The sequence below is a fragment of the Macaca mulatta genome, chromosome 3 (assembly GCF_049350105.2).
Source record: "Macaca mulatta isolate MMU2019108-1 chromosome 3, T2T-MMU8v2.0, whole genome shotgun sequence".
Taxonomy (NCBI): domain Eukaryota; kingdom Metazoa; phylum Chordata; class Mammalia; order Primates; family Cercopithecidae; genus Macaca; species Macaca mulatta.
The window spans coordinates 27,353,177-27,369,648 of NC_133408.1; the positions used below are offsets into that span (position 1 = coordinate 27,353,177).

The 16,472-nt window shown below is 35.3% G+C and overlaps 1 pseudogene; it reads right to left on the reverse strand.

Moving 5' to 3' along the window:
- Positions 1-7,792: 7,792 nt before the first annotated feature.
- LOC715982 (farnesyl pyrophosphate synthase pseudogene) lies at positions 7,793-8,882 on the reverse strand (annotated as a pseudogene).
- Between the last annotated feature and the right edge of the window lie 7,590 nt (positions 8,883-16,472).

A 16,472-nucleotide genomic window follows, 5' to 3' on the forward strand; every position in this document is an offset into this window, starting at 1 on the left:
TTCCGGCACAGTTCAAGTGCAAGAAGTACACTTATATACACTAAGGGTATCCTAAAGGATAAATTATTTAGGTAATCACATTGAAGAAAAGGATCAATTTCCATTACATTTTTGTCTCAGTGTTTTTACTTTCCCTCACAAATTTCGACTGTGTTCATCAAAAACAAACAAAAAACACTTAATTTCCAAGAATACATTTTTGTGTAATTTAATCATATAGACACATGATTTCAAATAACCATTCTCCTTCAGAAAATTGCCCCTAAAGAAATTAGGACAAATAGTAAAATGTTTAAAAATATTTTTAAAATACATGTTTGTAACTGGATTTTATAGGCAATAAATGGGAAATGATCTCTGATTATATACCTGAAAGTAAGTATATCACAATAAAAGAGTAATAGTCTTTGAGTTTTGATAACAGGGCATATTTTTCTCTTTTATTTTCCTGTTATTATAAATGTTATGTATAGGTCTTTGTAGTAGAAACTATATAGGAATAATGAAATATCATTATAGGAATAATGAAATATCATTATAGGAAATAATGAAATATCATGTGATGCTTTTTGAGGGCTTGTAAGGGCTAATCACTATGCAACACCATTTATAAATTATTAATTCCATTATTCAATACAAGATTATGAGCTATTGTATTATTATTCTCATTTTCTTTCTGAGTGGATAGTGCAGGGAGGTAAATTATTCAAAACATTGCAAATCAGAGGAACCTGGACTGGAACTCATGTAATTATAGAACTGCCTTTTGACTAATTGGTTATATCATTTCCCCTGAAAAAGTTGAACAAACAATATTCCTGTACTCAAGTAATAGGGCAAATAGTACACACATGGAACATTGCTAAACACTATTTGAAAATGAAAATAAAAATAAGCTTGCACTGAAAAAAGACAAAAAGCTCTCTAATTAATCAGGCTACGGGGAGATAGGGATGGACAGGCACAGAAAACAACAGTTACAATAGGAAGCCATCTCATGCCACTCAGAATGGTGATTATTAAAAAGTCAGGAAACAATAGATTCTGATGAGGCTGTGGAGAAATAGGAACGCTTTTACACTGTTGGTGGGAGTATAAATTAGTTCAACCATTGTGGAAGACAGTGTAGCGATTCCTCAAGGATCTAGAACAGGAAACACCATTTGATGCAGCAATCCCATTACCGGGTATATAACCAAAGAATTATAAATCATTCTGCTAGAAAGACACATGCACACGTATGTTTATTGCAGCACTATTTACAATAGCAAAGACTTGGAACCAACCCAAATGCCCATCAATGATAGACTGGATTAAAAAAAAACAGTGGCATATATACACCACGGAATACTATATAGTCATTAAAAAGAATGAGTTTATTTCCTTTGCAGGGATATGGGTGAAGCTAGAAGCCATCATTCTCACCAAACTAACACAGGAACAGAGAACCAAACACCACATGTTCTCACTTACAATTGGAGTACAATGAGAACACATGGACACAGGGAGGGAAACAGCATACACTGGGACCTGTCGGGGGGTGAGGGGCCGGGGAGGGAGAGCATTAGTATGAATATCTAATACATGCGGGGCTTAAAACCTAGATAATGGGTTTATAGATGCAGCAAACCACCATGGTACATGGATACCTGTGTAAAAAACCTACACATTCTGCACAGGCATCCTGGAACTTAAAGTAAAAAAAAAAAAAAGAGAGAGAGAGAGAGAGAAATAAAACTCTAATTATTAAAAAAAACACTAACAATGACAGTTTCAAAATAAAATAAATATAGAATAATAATAATAATAAAAGAATACAAGGACTACTACATTAACAGGAAACATTGTCTCTCCCATGTTCATACTATGAGGATCTCCTTTTGGAGTGACTATTGCTTTCCTACCAATCACATTTCCAGCTCTATCATGCTTCTTGCGTTTATAACTGGAGATGCCCAAATACTACACCATCGTCACTTTATGAAGGCACCCAATGTAAAATTAATCCCCAATTCTAATCCTGCCTGAGAAAAAGTGGATCACCCAAAACTGATCTTTTCTTAAACCTTTCTCAAAATCATTCCATACAAAGCCAAATCCTACAAAGACACTCCTGGTTTGTGAGATTACAGGTTTGTCCCTGTGGCCTTTTATAGACTAGAATTTACCATATAGATTGCTTTAATAGAAAGAAGAATATGCTAAATTCTGTTAAACATGTTTAAGTATTCTGTAGTTGGGGTACTAAAAAGGAAGTGATTACTTTACATTTCATGTGGAACCAAAAAAGAGCCCGTATAGTCAAGACAATCCTAAGTAAAAAAAAACAAAGCTGAAGGCATCACACTACCTGACTTCAAACTACACTACAAGGCTACAGTAACCACAACAGCGTGGTACTGGTACTAAAACAGATATGTAGACCAATGGAACAGAACAGAGCCCTCAGAAATAATGCAAAACATCTACAAACATCTGATCTTTGAAAAACCTGACAAAAACAAGCAATAGGGGAAAGGATTCCCTATTTAATAAATGGTGCTGGGAAAACTGGCTAGCCATACATAGAAAACTGAAAGTGGACCCCTTCCTTACCCCTTAAACAAAAATTAACTGAAGATGGATTAAAGAGCTAAATGTAAGGCTGAAAACCATAAAAACCCACAAGAAAATCTAGGCAATACCATTCAGGACATAGGCATGGGCAAAGACTTCATGACTAAAACACCAAAAGCAATTGCAACAAAAGTGAAAATTGACAAATGGGATCTGATTAAACTAAAGAGCTTCTGCACAGCAAAAGAAACTATCACCAGAGTGAACAGTCAACCTACAGAATAGGAGAAAATTTTTGCAATCTATTCATCTGACAAAGGGCTAATATCCAGAATCTACAAGGAACTTAAACAAATTTATAAGAAAAAAAAATAACCCCATCAAAAAGTGGGCAAAGGATATGAACAGACACTTCTCAAAAGAAGACATATATGTGGTCAACAAACATATGAAAAAAAGCTCATCATCACCAGTCATTAGAGAAATGCAAATCAAAACCACAATGAGATACCATCTCATACCAGTTAAAATGGCAATCATTAAAAAGTCAGGAAACAATAGATGCTGGAGAGGATGTGGAGAAATAGGAATACTTTCATACTGTTGGTGAGAGTGTCAACTAGTTCAACCATTGTGGAAGAGTGTGGCGATTCCTCAAGGATCTAGAACCAGAAATACCATTTGACCCAGCAATCCCATTACTAGGTTTATACCCAAAAGATTAGATATCATTCTACGATAAAGATACATGCTATAAAGACACATATGTTTATTGCAGCACTGTTTACAATAGCAAAAACTTGAAACCAACCCAAATGCCCATCAATGTTAGACTGGATAAAGAAAATGTGGCACATGTGCACCCTGGAATACTAAGCACCCATAAAAAAGGATTTGTTCATGTCCTTAGCAGGGACATGGATGAAGCTGGAAACCATCATTCTCAGCAAACTAACACAGGAACAGAAAAGCAAACACTTCATGTTCTCACTCGTAATTAGGAGTTGAACAATGAGAACACATGGACACAGGGAGGGAAACATCACATAGTGGGGCCTGTCAGGCGGTGGGGGCTAGGGGAGGGATAGCATTAGGAGAAATACCTAAAGTAGATGATGGGTCAATGGATGCAGCAAACCACCATGGCATGTGTATACCTATGTAACAAACCTGCATGTTCTGCAAATGTATCCCAGAACTTAAAGTATTTAAAAAAACAAAAAATTAGCAATGCTTGGTGGCAGGCACCTGTAATCCCAGCTTCTTAGGAGGCTTAGGCAGGAGAATTGCTTGAAAAAAAAGTCATTAAACCTAAAGAGTGTACACCATATATGTGAATACCATGGGTAACTTCAATTAACGTTTCATCTATAACTTCTCCTGGGCTCACATATCTGATTTATTGTAACTTCAACACTGCTAACTCACTGTACAGGAAAAATACCACACAGGTTAGTTTCCCTGTGAATATGAGCACTTTTATTACTTATCATTTTTTGCCAGGCTTTTTTATTTTTTTTTTCCTAATGCTGGAATACCATTCTCAATACAAGAGCTACGTAATATTCTATAACTTACCCTTTGTCTGTTGAGTCATTCCCGGAACCACCAAGACAGCCTTTAAGGACAATACTGTGTCAATTACTGTAATCACTTCCCGCTTCTTTCTCTCTTAGAAAGTTGCCATTTAAGTCACAGCTTCATTCTGAATGGTCTCTTGATTTCAAACCTCTTGTTGAGAGATTCACTGACTTCTCAAATAAGAGTCAATTTATTAATTTTCCCAGAGCTTTTGACATTTTTGTAAAAGTCACTTTCTCTTCACTTTAAATATCATTTTCACCAGGTAATCACTTGTCTATTAATTTAAGTGTAAAAATCCTTCTTAATGTTCTTTATTAAAAAATGTTATGTTCTTCTATTGCCTTGCCCTAAAGATGTCATAATTTTTATGGCATTCTACAACATACTTATTGATGTATTTGATGTATTCTCCATTTTATCTGTGGGAAGTAGTAATCTCCTCTTATTTTTTTTCCCCCCCTGCAGGCCTACTTTTTTTCATTTCAAATACTTTCTTATAATTCACTTACTCAATACATTCTGAACACTTTCTTAATGACTTCATAATTGCTAACTTAAAAAAAAACCCTTTAAATTGGGCCCAGATTAGTTTTTCTATTACATGAAAGTTAATGACAATGGAAAATATCTTGCCTTGCCAAACATGTGAAGAAATTGCCCTTCAAAGTGTCTAATAAGTATTTTTAAATGCTTTGATGAGCCATGTCATTTCTATATATGCAAAATGATTTAAAATATTTATAAGGAAATTACTTTCTTTCCTATGCCCCACATTTTATTTGCATCAAATTAAGTCTACTTTCCTGACCATACAACTAGAAACTTCCTTCCATTTATTTCATTCTAGAAAGCTCTTGTCAAAGTCCCACTAACTACCTTGTAACTTACATATTTCTAAATGTATACCTAAAATACAAATTTCTCCAAGAAGACATTCACCCCTGCCCTCAATCCTTTCCTTAATCCCCACTGCCTTTTTCTTTCTTTTTCTTTTTTTAAGTTTCTATAGCATTTGTCTGGCATTAAGCAGAAATTAGAATGGTGTGAAAATATTCATGGTCGCAGAAGGAACCAATCTTGTTAAACCTCTCATTTTTAATCATCTCACTTTCTGCTAAACACATTTCTCTCTTCACTATCATTTGCTACCTATGGTTTGTCTAAACCCATACTCATTATGTAAGGCCAAAGGTCCTTGCCTTAGCCAGGCCAGAGAATTTGTTGTGGCGGCAGCCCGCAGCGAGTGAGAGGGACACGGATGGAGAGAAAACAAAACAAAACAAAAAACTGTGGGCTTTATTGAGCAGAGTGACAGTACAAAGCTTCCACAGCGTGGAAGGGGTCCCAAGCGGGTAGACAGTGTTCGATTTTTCGATCACCTTTTAAACTCTTTAAAGCGGGAAATACGTGCAGAGGGAAGATGTTCCCAGAGCGAGAAACAAAGGCAGCAAATTATTTTGTGACATGTCTTAGATTTTGAGGAAAACCGTAATTGTAACTTAGGTTTCATCTATTTTATGGCCTTGCAGGAGCATGGCAAAGGGGACAGCATTTTACAGGACTTTACAAAGGATGTTTCCAAGGAATTGGAATTCGGAGCATAGATAAGGTACACAGCTCACAGAAAAACGGGCTTTTAACATTCCTTTTAGTTTTAGGGGAGAGGGGAGGGAGAGAGGACGAGGGGAAGCTTACAGCAAAATTTTCGCTGTTTATAGCTTTCTTGGGGAAGAAAACACATGCACAAATTCTGATGTTAGCAATATTTTAAGCGTATATCTTCAGTGTTATTCATCCAGCACCGAAGTAAGTTCTGATGCAGGAAATAAGTGAGTTTCACCGCTTTCTGAGCCCCTACTCGGCCCAGGAAGCCCAGCTGGCCCCTCCTTTCAATTACATCTTCGTTTGCCATAAATATTGACTTTACTGTCAGTGACTATTTTCAGCGTTTCCTAGCTAGGAAACAAATATCTACATTTTCTGCTCAATGCCCGTACTACCAAAAGAGTATTATTTCTGACATATCTGTTAATTGGACAGTTTCATTATGTCAGGGTAGTTGGTGGTCCTGTGATACTTCGGCCCCAAACCTCTTCCAACAATCAGTACTAATAAATTGCTACAGTGTTTTAAAGCAGATATGTGTTATACACATTTATATCTCTTTCTTAATCCAACCATTCATGCATTTTTATTCTGAAATTATTTTTTCAAACAACTAACATGTGCTAGGACTGTTCATTCCCTGAGGATATGGATGTAAAATAGTTTTTCTCTTTTCATGAATATAGTTCCCATTTACACTGTAAAATGTTTGAGGGGTTATTAATTTGGTTTGTTTTCACATGCCTCAGAACAACTAGCAGTAAGATTTTCTACTGCATGTTCAATAATATTTTGTCTCCGTTTGTTTAATTTTTCCATTGCTAAATTAAATAAGCAGATGGTCATTTTCCTGAGACTGTCTCCCTACTTGAGTTCCTATGTAAACAACTGAAACCTAACTTAGAAGAATACTTTTTTAGTAACAGATAGGCAGGTTTCAGCCAATTACAAGCAGCTGAGTTTCAGCCAATCACAAGCAGCTGAGTTTCAGCCAGTCATTGGCTACAAAGTGATGAGATCATGACCAGTTTAAGCAAATGCCTACCTGTAACCCATCAAGCTATTTCTATCTTTCAATAAATATGTGGATAAAACTCTGTTCATGGCTCTCAGCTCTGAAGGCTGTCAGCCCCCTGATTTCCCACTCCATACTCTATATTTCTGTGTGTGTGTCTTTAATTCCTTTAAGGCTGCTGGGTTAGGGTCTCCAAGACTGAGCTGGTCTCAGCCTGATTCTTTCTGAAATGTGTCTGAATATATTTGGTATTTAGAAATGCCAATATAATATTTTGAAACAATAAACACATACAAATATACTTAGAGAGAAACCATAATTGAAACACCATAAAAGGCGAGTTAAGATTTTAATATTTTTCTTTCGAAGGCTGATTTAGATTTTCTTTCATCATTCTTAACATACCAGTAAGGAAACTTGTGGGAAGATCCAATCTTAGGGCATTTGCTGGGAGTAAAGAAAATCACTGTGAAGTCAAAATCTATAATCAATTAAACCCTATGGCATGATAAAACTGAACTAAGCCACACTGTTAGCTACCTCATGAACCCCTCTCTAAAGTTATATTATTGGCCGGGCACGGTGGCTCACTCCTGTAATCCCAGCACTTTGGGAGGCTGAGGCTGGCGGATCACGAGGTCAGGAGATCGAGACTATCCTGGCTAACACGGTGAAACCCCGTCTCTACTAAAAATACAAAAAATTAGCCGGACGTGGTGGCGGCGCCTGTAGTCCCAGCTACTCGGGAGGCTGAGGCAGGAGAATGGCGTAAACCCGGGAGGCGGAGCTTGCAGTGAGCCGAGATCCCGCCACTGCACTCCAGCCTGGGCGACAGAGACTCCGTCTCAAAAAAAAAAAAAAAAAAAGTTCTATTATCAGTAATTTTAAGGTAAGAACGACTATTCCAAATAGAAATATTTGATCTTTTATTTTTGTATTTCATATAGTGACTATTATATAACATTTCTTCTCATTCACTCATTTATCATCAATTATTTTTACACAATCATATATTTTTTTGAGAATCTCCCCTCATACCCTTGCAGTCTCCAGGTCACTTTTTCTGCTTGTGGATTTTGGCGCAAGCCCCAGAAAGATGGCTGGGGGCAAAGGCGCTGCGTACTGTTCAATGAGACCCATAATGTGGCTGTAACTGTCTTCCTCGTACTGCGAGAACACTGCAGGCAGATCTAGTTCCTCATACGGTGCCTTCACCCGGGTCACCTTCCCGGCCTCCTTCTGCCCGTAATTTTCCTTCAGGATCTGGTTCTGTTCCAGAGTGGCCCGCTGCAGACACTGAACCACCAGCCGGCTGCATTTGGATGTCAGTGCCAACTTTGCTGGTCCCACTGGGGTCCCCAGAGAGGTCAAGGTAATCATCCTGAATCTGAAAGAACTCTGCCATCTCCAGCAGGACTTTCTTGGTATTGGCGTGCTCCTTCTCACACCAATTCCTGCCATGTACATGGCTGCAGTTACAGGAAGGTAGAAGGAGTAGAAAGCTGTCTTGTACTTGTTAATAGATTTATACCTCTTTTCAGTGAATCAGCCAAGATCGACAATGCCCTGGGGGGCTGTGATGAGGTCCAGGGGCTGCCCAATCCAGTCTGATAGGAAGTCTGCAGAAAGAGCTCAATCAGGTTCAGGTAACAGGGCTGCTCCTGGCAATAGTGCTTCAGCAGGCTGTAGGTATACACTTCCAGAAGGATAGCATCCCTGACGGCATCCAAATCTATGCCCGGCTTCTGATACCAGCAGATCTGTCCCCGGCAGGTAAGAGATGAATCTATGATGTTATCTGCCACCAGCAAGAAAGCTTGCAGCCGTTCCACACACCATCCCACAGTCAGGGCCCACTGGAGATTATCAGCATCTTGTTCCCTTGGTTCCATCAGCTCCCTGAATGCTACTAGCACCGTCAAACCCCGTGATACTTGCCCCCACTGGCATTGCACTCCAGGACCTCCTTGAGCCGGGCAATAGCATCTCCTGTCTCTGGGTGTCCCATCTCATCCTCAGTCAACACTCTAAAGATCTGGGAGGAGTGCTGAATGAAATTCTGCTTTTCTTGGTCATAAATATCTGATTTCTGGTCTCCATTCATTCTGAAGGAGGACCAAAGGGCTCTGTTCCTGGATGTGGGTTCCTGCTCCTATCATCTTTTATTAAATAACTTTCAGCATGGTAAAATGTGATCCTAATTGATTAACTAAAATTTTTACATTTTTTTCTTTAACCCCAAGATATGTTGTAATTGCAAATCAATACAGTCTTTGGGGATGAGTTAAGCCGCAGACCCATATGGCACAAACCTTGATGACTCAATGACATTTCACTGTGAACATTAATATTGTGCTTTAGTGCTACCCACTCTTTTGCTGGTAATGCTTCTGCCTCTACTTTTAATTATATTTAGCATGCCCTTTTATAATATGTGAGACATGGCTTATGGAAATATGAAGAGCATGTTTATTTCAACAACAAAAAAAAAAAAAAAAAAAAAGGAAGACTAAAAAGAATGCCAGCAATCCCAGCATTTCTGGAGGGGAAAAAAAAAGTGGATGGGTCATTTTTTTTAATAGACTACTTTTTTTGCTTCAGAAAGACATCTTTTATACTTTTTTTCTCAAATACTCAAAAATTTAACCCTATAAAAAAAAAGCAAGTAAATATGAACAATATATAAAACTTTGATACTTGGAGAAGTTTGCCTATTATTTTTTGCTTCATAGTATTTCTTTATTTTTAGGGGCAGTTTAATTACCCATATACTTTGTTTTTCCTTTACCTTATCACTACCAGTGTCAACATAGGAAGCAGGCCATATGAACTTATGAGAACACATGTCCAGTTAATATCTAGTAATAGCTGTCATTTAATGCCTGCCTGCTGTGCACTAGGCACTGTTGTTAAGTGCTTTATGCACATTTGTACACACCCCCATGATCTAGAACTGTAGGATGTAGGTACTTATTCTCATTTTACAATCGAAGAGATATAATTTTTGAAAATTAAGAAATATGCCCAAGGTTTTATTCAAATACCTTTCAAGGTATAGCACTCTGAAGCTAGAAGCTATATCCTTTATAATAACATAACCACACTTTCTTTTCATTTTTGCAAATTAAGATATGAAACTCTTGGAGGAAAATTTGCATTGTTGAAGCTAACTCTGAATAATATTTGAACCCTCAGTATATGTATGTGTTTGTGTGTATTTGTATATGTATTAAAAAACAAAATGGTTGATATAATTACTCTTCCAACTCTTAGCCATAATTAATATTTTATAATGTTAAATTGCAATTTGGTAAACTGCAAATAAGATTTTCACATAAAAATGGAAATATTATTTTCTATTTATTTTAATATGAGATATTTAATATCATATACAATACAAAAAGTATAATTTTATATATATTTTATGTAGCATTTATAGTATATATACAAGATATATACTGTTTATATATTTATATATTTATTATATATAACGTGTATATATGGATGTGTATATATATAAAATATGTAAATGATTGAAAAACGCATAAATTTGATAATTTTGTTTTTAAAAGTTTTTATAATAGCATTGTTCTCATTGATTATATGTGAGATGTTTTATCTGAGAATATAAATTTTTTGGCAAATATTCAGATAAAATTATTAATATCTGCTAAAAATTGATTCTATTTATGTCATATGCTAATGATCAACTTCCTATTACCTTAAAAATCATGTCAAACAATCTGTCATATAAGCACCTTAGAAGTCAACTACCATGTCTTAACAACAAGTAAAAAGCTTAACAAAACTCAAAAATGAAAAATTCTTCTTGGACCTGTCAGAGAAGTTGATATCACAAAACAAACTACTGTCTTCCAAATTTCAGAAATCTCTGCAGAAGCCCAGGTAAGAAAACCTAAATTGTAATGAACGGATTGCTGAAGGCTAAGGTTGGACAAGTCTGACAGTAAAAAGCACAGGACAGAGTCATGGGAGGCCCCATCCTTTTGTGAGTTTTACTTTTAGTAGCTATTCCAGCTCCTCACAATAAATATTAGGAAAAAAATAATATCTTCATGCTTTTAGTAGGATAACAGGAAAAGAAATCATTTTAACATAAGGCAGAGCATTCTGTTCTTTTTAACAATGACTGTCCTCAGTAGAAACTATTTTACTATAGCCTAACCTGATGGGATTTTATCAGAGTCTACCCTACCTGGAAAAGGGGATACCAACCTCCAATTAGCTCTAGCCTTCTAGATGGGGGAAGGGAAATTCCCAATCTTAGTCTTCTCTAGCCATCCAGTCCCACCTAAGGGAGGGGGGGGGGGAACACTGAGAGTCACTAATATAGTTTGTAGTCCAGGAACACAGGCTCACCAATACTGAGACTTAACCATAGAACTATATAATTCTTGCCCTCTTTAACTCCTAACCTTACTATCATACCACTAAAGGCTTATTTGCTGGAATTTCATTCATTCTGTATATCATGTCCAGATTTTAGTAGCTAATTACAAGGCATACTGAAAGGCAAAAACCAACCATTTAAAAACCAGTTTAAAGAGACTAAAAAAGTATAAGAATTGGAGTCATATATGGCAGAGATGTTGGAATTATCATGCTAGGAATGTAAAATAATGATGAGGGTGCCAATGGAAGAAGCAGACAACATTCAAGGATAGACAGGTAATTTAAACAGAAAGATAAAATTTTAAGAATGGATAAAAAAGAAATATTAGAGAAAATAAACACTATAATAGAAATGAATAATACTTTCTTCAGTTGTGTCCATGAATAAACTGGACACAGCTAAGAAATAATCTTTGAGTTTGCGAACATGACAATAGAAACTTCCAAAACTGAAAAGCAAGAAGGAAAAACAGACTGAATAAAAAGAAAAAAATAAAAAGCAGAACAGAATATCCACTAACTGTGGAGCAACTGTTACAGATTATGTGATATATGCATATTGAGAATACCAGAGGAAGATAAAAGAGAAAGAAAGTGAAACAATATCTGAAGCAGTAATGACTGTGAATGTTTTCAAATTAGCATCAGCCACCAAAGCACAGTTCTAGGAAGTTCTGAGAACACCAAGCAGAATAAGTGCTAAGAAATTGACACTTAGGCATATCATATTCAAACTTTAGAAGATGAAGAAAATTTTGAAAGCAGACAAAGGGAAACAGCACTTCATCTATAGTGGAGGAAAAGTAAAAATTACATTCATTTTCTCCTCGGAAACCATAGAAGCAGAGAATGGCATGAAATCTTTAAAGCATTCAGAGAAAAAAATTATCACCAATTTTGTATCCTGTAAAAGCATCTTTCAAAAGTGAAAGAGAAATAAAGATATTCTCAGACAAACAAAAATTGAGGAAATTTTTTGCAAGTAAGCTCTGCCTTGCAAGACATAGAAGAGGTTTCAATGTTTCTTGCCCCCGATTTATTCAAGTTATTTATTTGTTTATTTGCTATTGTGTTACATGGGTTTTTTATACATTTCGGATATTAACTCCTTATCATATATATAGTTTGCAAAATAATTTTGAATTGATTTTTGTATATGTTGTGAAATAAGCATCTAATATTATTTTTCTGCTTGTGAATATTCAGTTTTTTCAGCATTGTTTATTGCAAAGACTATTGTTTTTCTATTTGTGTATTCTTGGCACTCTTGAATTTCTCAAAAGATGACATACAAATGGCCAACAGATATATGAAAAGGTGCTTAGCATCACTCATCATCAGATAAATAGAAATCAAAACCGTAAGGGGTTATCAGCTTACAACTCTTAAAATGACAATTATAAAAAAGATGAAAAGTGTTGTCAGGGAAATTCACCCTTAATAAAGAAGGAAATCCTAACATTTATGACAACATAGAATAACATGGAAGAAGACATTATGCTAAATAAAATAAGACATACACAGAAAGACAAATATTGCATGATATCACTTACATGTGGACTCTAAAATAGTCAAACTCATCAAAGCAGAGAGTAGAATAGTGGTTACAAAGGTCTGAGGGGGTAGCAGTGAAGAAATGGGTAGGTGTTTGTCAAAAGGTAGAAACTTTCAGTTATAAGATGAACGAATTCTGTTGACCTAATATACAATATGCTGACCACAGTGAATGCACTCTATTGTATATTAGAAAATTTTTAATCGAGTAGCTCTTATACCACACACATATACACACATACAAATGGCATCTGTGTGAAATAATGGATGTTAATTAGCTCGATTATGGTGATCATTTCACAATGTATATGTATGTCAAAACATCAGGTTGTATACCTTAAACTTACACAATTTTTATTTCATCAGTTATATCCCAATAAAATTGAAAAAAGTTCTTCAGAGAGAGAAGATAAGGGTACAGATTAAAAACTTTGATCTACATACAGAAAGGAAGAGGGTCAAATAATGAATAAGTGAAGGTAAGATACAAGTTTTATCATATTTAATTGATCCAACAGATAACAATTTGTTCAAAATAGTAGCAAAATGTTTTCAATTATGTGTACTCGTGTGCATATCTATATTTATGTATGATCATGTATACTTATGTATAAATTAAATGACCAGTGATGATAGAAAAGATGAAGGAATTAGAAATATGTTATCATGAGGTACTTGCATTATCTGCAAAGTAGTATACTGTTACTTAGAAGTTAATATAAATTAGTTGTAAATATGCAGTGTAAATTCTAGGGCAATCACTAAATAAGGTATATATATATTCGTGTATGTACGTGAGTTTGTGTATAATTGATATGTTAAAGAAATTAGAGAAAAATGGAATCTTAAATAATGCTGAATTAAAACCCAAAACACAGAAATAATGTAGAAGACGAAAATAGAAACAAAGAGCATGAACAACAAGTAGAAATTAGTAACAAATATGGTAGATATCAATGTAATGATAACAATAATCACTTTAAATGTCAATGGTTTAAATACACCAATTAAAGATCAATACTGTCACAGTGAATAAAAGAAGATGCCCAACTATGTATCATCTACAAGAAACCCACTTTATTTATTTATATTTTTCTTTTGCAACTTTTATTTTAGATTCAGGGGTTACATGTGCAGGTTTGTTACATGGGTAAATTGAGTGTCAGGGTTTGGTGTATGAATTATTTTGTCACCCAGGTAGTGAGCATAGTTTTTTAACCCTCACCTTTCTCCCTTTCTCCACCTTCAAGTAAACCCTGGTATCCATTAGGTTCCAGTTTGTGTCCATGTTTACTCAATGTTTAGCTACCACTTACAAGTGAGAATATGGGGCATTTGGTTTTCTGTTTCTGCATTAATTCATTTAGGATAATGGCCTCCAGCTGCATCCATATTGCTGCAAAGAACATTATTTTTTCTTTTGTATGGCTTCATAGTATTCCATGATGTATATGTACTACATTTTCTTTGTCAAGTCCACTGTGATGGATACCTAGGTTGATTCTACATGTTTTCTAGTATGAATAGTGCTACAATGAACATACATGTGCATGTGTATTTTTGGTAGAATGATTTATATTCCTTTGGGTATATACCCAGTAATTGGATTTCTGGGTTAAATGGTAGTTCTTTGAGAAAACTCCAGACTGCTTTCCATAGTGCCTAAATTAATTTACATTCCCAACAGCAGAGTATAAGTGTTCCTTTTTCTCCAAAATGTTGCCAAAATCTGTTATTTTTTGACTTTTAATTAATAGTCATTCTGATTGGTATGAGATGGTATTTCATTGTAGTTTGATTTGGATTTCTCTAATGACCAATGATGTTAAACATTTTTTCATATTCTTGTTAACTGTGTGTCTTGAGAGGTGTCCATTTCCTTGGCCCATTTATTCATGTGGTTATTTTTACTCATAGACTTAAGTTCCTTATAGATCCTTGACATTACACCTTTGTCAGATGCATAGTTTGAGAAGGTTTTCTCCCATTCTGTAGGTCATCTGTTTAATCTGTTGATAGTTTCTTTCACTCTTCAGCTTTAGTTTCCACTTGCCTGTTTTGTTGTTGTTGTTGTTGTTGCAATTGCCTTTGGAAACTTCATCATGAATTATTTGCAAAGGCCTATGTCCAGAATGGTATTTCCTAGGTTTTCTTCTAGGATTTTTATAGTTTTAGGTCTTACATTTAAGTCTTTAATCCATCTTGAGTCGATTTTTGTATATGGTGAAATGAAGGGGTCTAGAAGAAACTCTCTTTAAATATAAAGACAAGTATAGATTCAAAGTAAAGGAACAGAAAATAATATACCATGCTAACACTAATCAAAATAAAGTAAAAGCAAGTATATTAATTTCATAGAGGGCACACTTTGGAGCAAGAAAATTTATCAGGGATAAAGAAGGGCATTAAATAAGAACAATGTGGTCAATATTCCAAGAAGATTTAACAATCTTTACTATGTATCTACTTAACAACAGAGCATCAAATTATGAGGTAAAAATTGATAAAACTGTAAGGACAATTAGATGAATCCACTATTATCATCAGAAGTTTTAACATCTCTCTATCAGAAGTAGATAGACTCAGCTGAGAGAAAATCAGTAAATACATAGTTGAAATAATGAAAACCATCAATAAACTAAATATAATTGAAATATACAGACAATTAAAAAATCATAAGGCCAGGCATGGTGGCTCACACCTGTAATCCTAGCACTTTAGGAGGTTGAGACAGGAGGATCACTTGAGCCCAGGAATTTGAGACTAGCCTAGGCAACGTACGTAGAGAGACCCCATCTCTCTACGCTGACAATGTGGAGAGACAAGCAGTGTAACAGATGAATGTCAAAATCATTTTGCAGAGTGAAAAAATTCAAACAGAATACAGAGAAAAGATAAGAATGAAATATTTCATGTTGTAAATGTAATTGTGATTGCATAAATGTGTACATCTTTTGAACTCACCACCTATGCATTTTAAATGGCTTAACATTACTGTAACTCGATTATATCTCAAAGGCTATGTAACATACTAAATAAAATTTAATATTCCTTATTTGGAGCCACCTGTGTAGATGCTTGTCTTAGTTTATTTTCTACTGCAATAACAGAATACCACAGACTGGGCAATTTATAAAGAAAAGAGATTTCTTGACATGCAGTTCTCAAGGCTGGAAAGTTCAAGATGAAGGAGGTATATCTGATGAGGGCCTTGCTGCTACATCATAATATTTTGGAAAGCATTACATGGTGAGAGAGCATGTGTGAGAGGAAACAAGAGAGAGGAGGGCTGGACTCATGTTTTTTATCAGAAATTCACTCCCATAATGGCTAATCTGTGATAATATCATTAATCCATTCATGAGGGCTGACCTCTCATGATCTAATCACTTCTTAAAAGTCTCACATCTAAGTAGTGTCACAATGGCCATTAAATTTCGATATGACTTTTGGAGAGGACATTCAAACTAAAGCAAAGTTCAATAACCTTGACTGCTGATTTTGCTGGCAAGTCATTACTAATCTCTTCCATCTGTTGTTGTTGTTTCTATTCTGTTCTCCAAATCTGAAAGACATGTCTTCAATCTTTTATTCTAAGTTCACTCTTCTCAAATGTGAATAGACTCATATTCAGAAAGGGTAATGGTATAGGGTGTGATAAAATGGTGTAGAGGGCCTATACATTTCAATAGAAGGGACAGCCCAAAGTGGCAATTTGAAATAATTTACTGTTAACTCTAACTTA